General features: G+C 35.1%; 1 protein-coding gene across 1 annotated transcript in view; it reads right to left on the reverse strand.

The window, feature by feature from the left end:
• The window catches only part of fyna (FYN proto-oncogene, Src family tyrosine kinase a), a 45,715-nt gene extending 37,690 nt beyond the window's left edge, over nucleotides 1-8,025 (reverse strand). The window contains exon 1 of the mRNA XM_059352671.1: nucleotides 7,828-8,025. The gene's annotated coding sequence lies outside the window, so the exon portion shown is untranslated. The remainder of the gene's footprint in view (nucleotides 1-7,827) is intronic.
• Nucleotides 8,026-9,262: the final 1,237 nt, after the last annotated feature.

Here is a 9,262-nt window from a genome sequence, read left to right on the forward strand (position 1 = left end):
CACCTCATTCAACTATTCACAAATACAACTTTCTGTTCAATGACGTTAGGGCTGTGCCATATTGTATCATTCACCATAATATAAATAAATAAATAATTAAAAAAATGCATATCATGATATTGCCAACATTCTGCAAAAAAAGCCAACTTGTATTTTTCGCTTTAAACGGTGATTTAAGTTGGTAAAACTTGGAAATATAAATTATTGACATTTAGGGCAATAATGTGAGTTAGCACAACAAAGGAAGCCAGTTGTCTGCTCAAAAACAAGTTGGTGAGTTGTTGTTACTTATATCTTTAAGTTGGGGTTCACAACAAGGGACAATAGTTCTGATAACTCTTATTTCTTTGTTGTGAAATGCGGGAAAGCGGTGAAATTCCGTCATTAGCGAAATCTAGCGGCTAACTGATGCTAGCGGCTAACTGATGCTAGCGGCTAACTGACACTAGCGGCTAACTGATGCTAGCGGCGCTGCTTGTTACAGCTACAAGAGTAGCCATTAGCGTATCAATGCTAACTCAAAATTGTGGTCGCAACATTAGCTGACATTTCATAGCGGCGTTACAATCGTGCCAATTCAACACATTGCAGAAGTTAGCAGAAGTAAGGATTAAAAGTTATTACAATGTGAAATTATAAGTTCAAAATTCAATGTTAAAAATTCAACCTCAAAAAAAGAATTTTTAATGTTGAAAAACATTTAGAAACATAATTTCAATGTATAAATATTCAGTGCTAGAAATTCAACATCTTTTTTATTTCAAACTCCGATGACACAGATTTACTTCCATAGTCTAGTTTTAGTTTTAATGTTATTAAATGTGTTAAAGTTCTTATTTATTATTGTGGTTTTATTTATTTAGGTTGGTTTTGTGGTTTTATTGTTATTGATCTTTTTCTTTCTTTTGTTTTTCTTTATTACTGTGTTTGTACATTGGTCACTTATGTTGTGTTTTGTTTAAATTATTAATAAAAATAAAATAAAATAAAATAAAATAAAATAAAAAATAAAATAAAATAAAATAAAATAAAATAAAATAAATAAATAAATAAATAAATAAAAGAATAAATAAATAAAAGAATAAATAAATGAATAAATAACAGAACAGGTTAAATATTTATAATAAAAAACAGTTGTGCAAAAAGAAACTGCAACTATGATAACAAGCTTCAGATACTCGATACTTTTGAAGATGAGTATCGTATCCGGATACAACGTTTTAGTATCGATACTTTTTGGAGTATCGATAATTTTAACAACCCTAACTCCCAAATACAACTTTCTGTTCAATCACCAAAGATCTGATGTATAAAAAAGAGGATAATTTTCTGTTGTGTGGCGTTGAAACTCTCTCCTGGACTCAGCCCAGCTCTGACTGTCTCCTCCTTATGGCTGCCATTCTCTGAATAGTTACAATATTTGCTTGTGTCGGACAACTGAGTTCATTCAGTGATCAACAACAAGACAATGGGCACATTTCACTCTGCTACAAGATTATGAGCACAATGAAACACAGTGTCAAGGCTTTCAAAGCATTCTTCTGGTGCTCAATGAACAGAGCCGCTTATAAAACCCACAGCTGAGCTCCACACAGTCAACGTACGAGTGGCTTTAAGCCTCAACTCTGTTTTGGTGTCACAGTGTTCACAGTGGAGTATGTTGAGTCATGTTGTTAAATCACTGAGGTCTTTGTAAACGCCCATTCAGTCTGAGAGAGAGAGAGAGATGTGTGCCTCGCAGTGGCGCTTCACACAGGGGCCTCCAGGAAGCCTTTGGCCCCTGCTTTGGCCCCTGTGTTAAATTAATAATAAAATGATCAATTTATAACGATGAAAACTGCCCAAAATTTTGCATTGAAAATTTGACAAACAAGCGATACAAATGAGCGAAAAAGAACAATAATTGGAGATTTTTAAACGTCTACTTCTCCGGCATAATTTCACCTAGAGACTCCATTTAAACTTTAAACAGTAGACACAAGTCTTGTGTATCGGTGTATTAATCCACGTTTCGATAGGTAATATAGTTTTTTATCAATCCCTGTTCAATGACCATGATCATTTTTGGAGAAATTCTGAGATTATAATGGGTGTGTATTGCACGGAATGTTCGTGTCACAGTGTGTGACATCATCGCCAGAGTGTAAAGGGAGAGAAAAAACTGTCAAAAAATAAATTTGAAAACTGCGCTCCAGGCCGCAAATTCCACTCTACAGAAATAATTTATACATAGAAATGTAGGAAAATTAGTCTTCTCCCTCACAATCCTCTGGTAAAGCTGTCAGAGTTATAGTTTGGGCGTAGGACGCACAGATGATCCACCAACACCACCAACAGCCTCATTGGCTCCTATATTAAGAACAAAGGAAGATTTCTGAAAAAGGGAGATGTAACAGTTTTTTTAAATCACTCTAACAAAGCTATTTTTCTTCTTTCTTATCATTTTTCTTAAAAAAAAAAACATATGTAGACGTTCAGGAAGAACTCAGGACGCTCAAAGTGAAGTCGGATCAATGATAGGTATTATGGTTTTGCCAAAAATGCTTTCTGTTTGAGGCCAGAGGAAATTTTCTAGTTTTGTGTCTGTTGTTGTGTCTTTTTTTTAGTTATTTTGTGTCTTTTTTGTCATTGGTGTCATTTATGTGTCTTTTTGTGTCTGTTTTAGGGTTTTTTTGTGTCTTTTTTTGTCATTTTTATTTCTTCTGTGGGGTTTTTTTTTGGTTATTCTGTCTTCTCATTTTGTGTCTTTTTTGGTCATTTTGTGTCTTTTTCAAGACATGCAAAGATTTTGAATGCTTAAATATCATCTTTGTCATTTAAACACTGGCCCCTCCTTGGCCCCCACAGTAAAATTGGTCTAGAACCGCCACTGGTGCCTGGTAGAGGAATACTTTCCAAAAAAAAAGGGAGAAAAAAGGGCAAATTAGAAAAACATGGGCTTTTTCTCTTCTTTATTTCCACCAACAGGAGCAGATTCTTGCTGCCCGTGCCTGTCAGTCTGAACTGGGGGGTTTAAAACGTTTTTTCTTTCCAGATGTCATGCCAGTGGAGGGCAATGGTCGATGTAAGAATCCACTGGAAATAATGATGTGGTGCGTGGACAGAAATGGAGGTTGGAAGTATTCTGGTAGAGCTGAATAACACTTGAAGCACAAGAGGATGTTTGAGTGGAGAGCTGCTGCAATCAGCTGATTAAATCTATTAGAAGAGCAACAAAAAGCTAAATGACAACAATTTTATAAGTTGTTTTTTAGTAAAAATGCCAAAAAGTCTCTCGTGTCAGTTTCTTCAATGTGAGGATTTGCTTTTTTTCCTGTTTTATAACATTTAAACTGAAGATCTTTGGGGGTTTTGCATGATACATGATACTGGATTTTTGCCAATCTCCCATATGCTGAGATTTTCCAACACATTTTGACTGATTGCCAACACAGATAGTGTATCATCCAGTGTAGTTAACATGTTATAAAGCCTCGCTGTTATTCTGACGGCCTACAACTGTTAGATGCATCATAATAAGTGGTATATTTTCTGTTACTTTAATCATAAAGTCCTCTGCTTTACTAAAAGGTCCCAGTATGACCTCCTGATCATGTAACAGCCAGTTTAAACCAGAAATAACGTGCTATAGGATCTGGGATTTATCAGATATTAGAGGCGTTTGGAAGAAGAATATAAACAGTATAAGTTGCATCCTTTTAAGGTTAAAAGCAGACATAGAAACAGACGAAAATATTGTTCTAATTGTTATTGTTTATTGTATTTATTTATTTATTTATTGCACTACCTCAGACCTGAAGCTTGTTATCATAGTTGCAGTTTCTTTTAGCACAACTGTTTTTATTATAAATATTTAACCTGTGGTTCTGTTCATTTTTACATGTTGCATTTTTCTTGTTAATAAAAATATTTCCAGTTAAATTTTGGGGTCTTTGTTTTTATCCTGGTGGTATCGAAAATGGTATCGAGTATCGAATATTTTCTTGAGTATTGAGTAATTTTGTTATCATGACAACCCTAGTTCATGGAAAACGTGCCCCATATGTTGGAGGTTTGGGATGTTACAATTGTGGTTTTCAGAATTGTTTAAAAACGCCCTGAAACAGACAGAAAGAGAGAGAACTCAGGGCTTTATAGGAGTCGGGACACCTTTTAAAATATAAAACAGTTATTGTAAACAGCAACTTTGCCATCTGAATCTATTGCCTCATTATAAACCCACTGATTTTCCTGGCAAGACTCGCCCTGCGTAGCATTCAAGTGCAAGGAAATCTGAGCGTCCATGCTCATGCAAGGTACCGAAACTCAATTTAATCAATGCCTGACCTCAGCCAATCAGGCTGCTATGTAGGCCTGATCTCACTATAATCAGGCTTTTTCACATACTTTTAAAAAACCACTTAACCCAGACATATTTGTTGCAAAATGTCATCTTATCTGCCTGTTAAATGTTTCTGTATGATGCCAATATTTCATTTAAAAGCCTTTGTCAAGCTGTCAATGGCGTGTCGATATCATCATGCATCCCTTAATCAAACTAATACTAATAATAAAAAAATCAGTGAAATATAAGAAAACAATAAAAACGTGCCCATCACAATTCCTTATAGCAATCAAGTGGTGTCTTCCAATATGAGAAAGATGTAAAATGATCAAAAATGACAAAAATTGTCTGTCCTTTTTTGGTAATTTTTACATCTTTTATGTAAAAATGACCAAAAAAGGACACAAAATTATCTAAATAGAAACAAATTGATACAAAAAAATGTAAAAATGATCAAAAAAGACACAAAATGACAAAAACTAGATGAAAAAAATTACATTATATTAGTATTATTATTATTACAATTATAGATAGATAGATAGATAGATAGATAGATAGACAGATAGATAGATAGATAGATAGATAGATAGATAGATAGATAGATAGATAGATAGATAGATAGATAGATAGATAGATAGATAGATAGATAGATAGATAGATAGATAGATAGATAGATAGATAGATAGATAGATAGATAGATTGATTGATTTAGACTTTATTTATCCCAAGCTGGGAAATTACAGTGTAGCAGCACACAGACAATAACAACACAATTAAATAAAAAGAACAACCTAGGCATATAAAAGCAATAAAATGCCATAAAAATGTCTAAAGAAGGATTATTGATTAGAGTATTAATCAGTTTAAATTAATGTTAAGACACTAAAAAGCAGCAAAATGTCACATTTGAGGAGCTGAAACAACCAAATGATGTCTTCAAAACTGACTTTAGTGATTAATCAATCATCAAACAGCTGTCCATTCACTTTCTGTCTCTGTCTATCTGCTGCTGCTCTAAATAACAGTAATGACTAGTTGCAGCCCTCCTGTGGCTGTGTGTGTGTGTGTGTGTGTGTGTGTGTGTGTGTGTGTGTGTGACATGTGTTGACTGACACAAAAACAGAGTCAAACAACTTCTAGTAATATCATAAACCAAAGTATTCACTGCAAAAGGGTCTAAAAACCAGATAAAACAGTAAATCTGAGGGAAATGATCTCGCTGCATGGACAGATAAAAAAAAAGACACAAAAAACACATAAAATGACCAAAAAAGGGGAAAAAATGACAAATGACATAATGACAAAAAAAATTGCAAAAAATAAAAATAAAAAGACAAAAAAAACCACCAAAAAAGACACAGAAAGACATAAAATGACCAAAAAAGAAACAAAAATGACATAAAATGACAAAAAAAAAATTACGTAAAATCGCAAAAAATAAAAATAAAAAGACAAAAAAAACACAAAAAAATTTGCAGCTTTAATTTATCTTGTTTTAAGTGTTCAACATGCTTATTTCTAGATTTAATAATCTTAATTTAAGAAATCTTGTCAAGGTAAATTATCTGTCCATGCAGCAAGATCATTTCCCTCAGATTTACTGTTTTTATCTGGTTTTTAGACTAAACACCTTTTTTCACAGGTGCAATTAACTGGGCTAAATATTTCACCTCTATTATAACATACTGCAATTAAAACATCCTAAAATCACATGTGGCAGCTGATGTGCCAGTGTGTGTGTGATAAGTGGACTAAATGTGTGTCCTGGGGCCTGAGGGGGGGATGGACAGGCTTTATGGACCATAATAATAAGAAACTCCTTTCATTCAAAATGCATACGAACACATCACGCACGTCATTCATGGACCAATAACTGAAAGCTCAGAGCTGCAGGCTGCAAACAGCTCACTGCATACAACTTAATGCACATGTATTTATATTAGGGTTGACAAAAGTATCGATACGATACTCATTTTCAAAAGTATTGATAAATAATAATAATAATAATAATAAATAAATCAGGCACGTAGTGTGCCCATATTACGTTAATTGACACAGTGTCAGTACACAAAGCATAGAGTTAATAAGTTTACAGAAATGTTGGTGACTGAAAAGTGTTATTTTCCCAAAATGAAGAAGAGAAAAGTCGACCTGCAACCAAACATCAACACACATATTGTTCTAATTGTTATTGTTTATTGTATTTATTTATTTTTAGCACTACCTCAGACCTGAAGCTTGTTATCATAGTTGCAGTAACTGTTTTTTATTATAAATATTTAACCTGTGGTTCTGTTCATTTTAACATGTTGCATTTTTCTTGTTAATAAAAATATTTCTGCTAAATTTTGGGGTCTTTGTTTTTATCCTTGTGGTATCGAAAATGGTATTGAGTATCGAATATTTTTCTGGAGTATCGGTATCGAGTTGAACATTTTAGTATGGTGACAAATTTTTTTTGTATTTGGCAACTGTTGAGATTTGCACTTCACACTACATTTTAGATTTTTATTCATTTATACAGACTTAAAAAACATATTTTCTATATATTTTTAAGTATTTCCTAATATCTTCAAGAATATTGTTATCGCAAAAATAGCCTGAAATATCATGATATTCTTTTAGGGCCATATCGCCCAGCCCTAGTTGTTATACAGTATTTATGTTCACTTAAATTAACTTTAAAAAAAATAAAATAAAACTACTTGTGACATGTCATATCTGACTTTGACTGAACATTTGCTCTCACTTTGAGATAAAAATATCAAGATATACAGCCTATCGTATAGCGATATTCAGCCTAAACATATGGGGTTATGACTTTTGGTCCATATCGCCCAGCCCTAATTTATATATATATATATATATATATATATATATATATATATATATATATATAGCTCGCAGCTACACACTCTGTAGATGATCATCTGTGGTGTTTTGCCTGCAAGATGGATGGCTGCACCTCCAGACACATCAGATAACCCGATTAGGACAGCTTTAATTGGATATTTAACAGCGTGGCAATGCAATTAGCGTAAATCATATGACAATTATTTTGAGGTGAATCAATAGGAGGCTGTCTGCAGGCCATAGTGGCGGTTATTATGTGTGAGTGGCCTCAGTGGTCAGCAGCTCTGCAGCGCATCCATCCATCCCTGCTGCTGCTGCTGCTGCTGCAACACTAGAGCCCTCTCCACAATCACAGCACTGCAAAACATCATCCAACAATTACGCGACCACCACCACCACCAGCAGCACCACCACCAGCACCAGCAGCAGCGCCACTGTTTCTGTCTGTTTTTAGCCCCAATCCACGCACCTACATGTGCAGTGTGACTGGAGTCAGGGAGCAACTGCAACTGTGTTATTTATCTCCTCTGCTGCCTCTTTTTTTTTTTTACCCCGAGATGAATTCATCTCAGCGCAAAATAGGGGACGAGGCGGGTGCACCAATCGAGATTCAACACAGGGAGAAAAGGGGAGAAAAAAGCGCTTCTTACCGCAGAAAAATCAGATTAATCCATCGGGGGTTCCAGAGGGACTCAGTGCGGATGTGTTTTACTCTCTGTGAGGGTTTTTTCTTCGCATTGAGGGAGAATAGCGGTGGGTTAGAGACCCGTCCCTGCCGATCCGGGAGCTGCTGTCGCCGCCGTGCGTACAGATGATGACGATGGCGACCAGAGTCAAGTTCAAAACAATAACAGACAGCTTCCGGTTGATCCTGTCAGAATAAATTTGTTTTTCACACTTTATTTCAAGGGGAAATAGCGACAAAGAGTGTTTTATCAGAAAAAAAAAAGATAGTAATCCATCTAATACTGTAAAGAAGGATTCTGTTAAGCACTCTCAATGCATGCTTTTTTTTTTGTAAATTGTATTTATGCAAAGTTTTGGCACATACAATACAAGAAAGATAGAAAACAAGCAACAGGAAAAAAATTAAATAAAAATGATACTGACCAACTTTGAAGTCAATCAGGTTAAATCTGTAGGAGGAGTTTGTTAAAGCGTACGACGTGGAAATGGCAAAAAAAAAAAAAAAATAGCAGGAAACGCCATTTTCGATTCAAGATGGCCGACTTACTGTATGTTTTAGGGTATGGGTTCTTTAGACTTTTTGGTGCGTCTTCCCATGATACACGTATGTACAAAGTTGCGTGTCTCTACGACATTCCTGTGCGGGGGGGGGGGCTTAATTTTCTTGACTTTCCAGGGGCGCTGTTGAGTCATTTTGCCACGCCCATTCCCAGGACGACTAGAATATGCAAATTTCACCGGAGATTGAGGTATATTACAAATATGGTGAGTTTTGGAATATGATAAAGCCCCTAAAAAGGTGATTCATTTTTGTGGAAAACATAAAAAATAAATAAACGGACCAATTACAATAGGGTCCTTGGACTCTCGGTGCTCGATCCCTAATAAACAAACAGATAAAACAGAACAGAAACAACAGACAACCAGCCACCACTTAATCATTAACATAAAAAGAAAATGTACACAAAAACATGTCTGTCCAACAAAATGAAAAGGGCCAGAGATTGAGTCCAGGAGGCCCGAGCCAGAGGGGAACAAAGTCTCACAACATGGATAAATATCAAGAAAAACAGCAAAATAAAATAGTAAATAAAAAAAATAAAAAAGAGCAATGCATTCAGGTCCCAGTTTGAGGTCTATCTTTTCTAATGTATACAATAAAAGGGCCCCAGAACGTTTTAAACCTATCTTGGGGATTAGACATAGAAAATCAAACCTCAAATGCATGATTTTTAACTGACTGATCTTTCTGCTTTTATTTTGACATGCAAATCCTGTTTTACTTTCCGGTTTATCTCTTGACGTCTTGACGCAGCTGTGATTGCGTGCAGCTGATGCGGGTCCACAACGACCGGGCCGTGATTGACAGCTCTCTCCTCCAATCACAGACTACAATGC

Source organism: Centropristis striata, chromosome 16, assembly GCF_030273125.1.
Source record: "Centropristis striata isolate RG_2023a ecotype Rhode Island chromosome 16, C.striata_1.0, whole genome shotgun sequence".
Taxonomy (NCBI): domain Eukaryota; kingdom Metazoa; phylum Chordata; class Actinopteri; order Perciformes; family Serranidae; genus Centropristis; species Centropristis striata.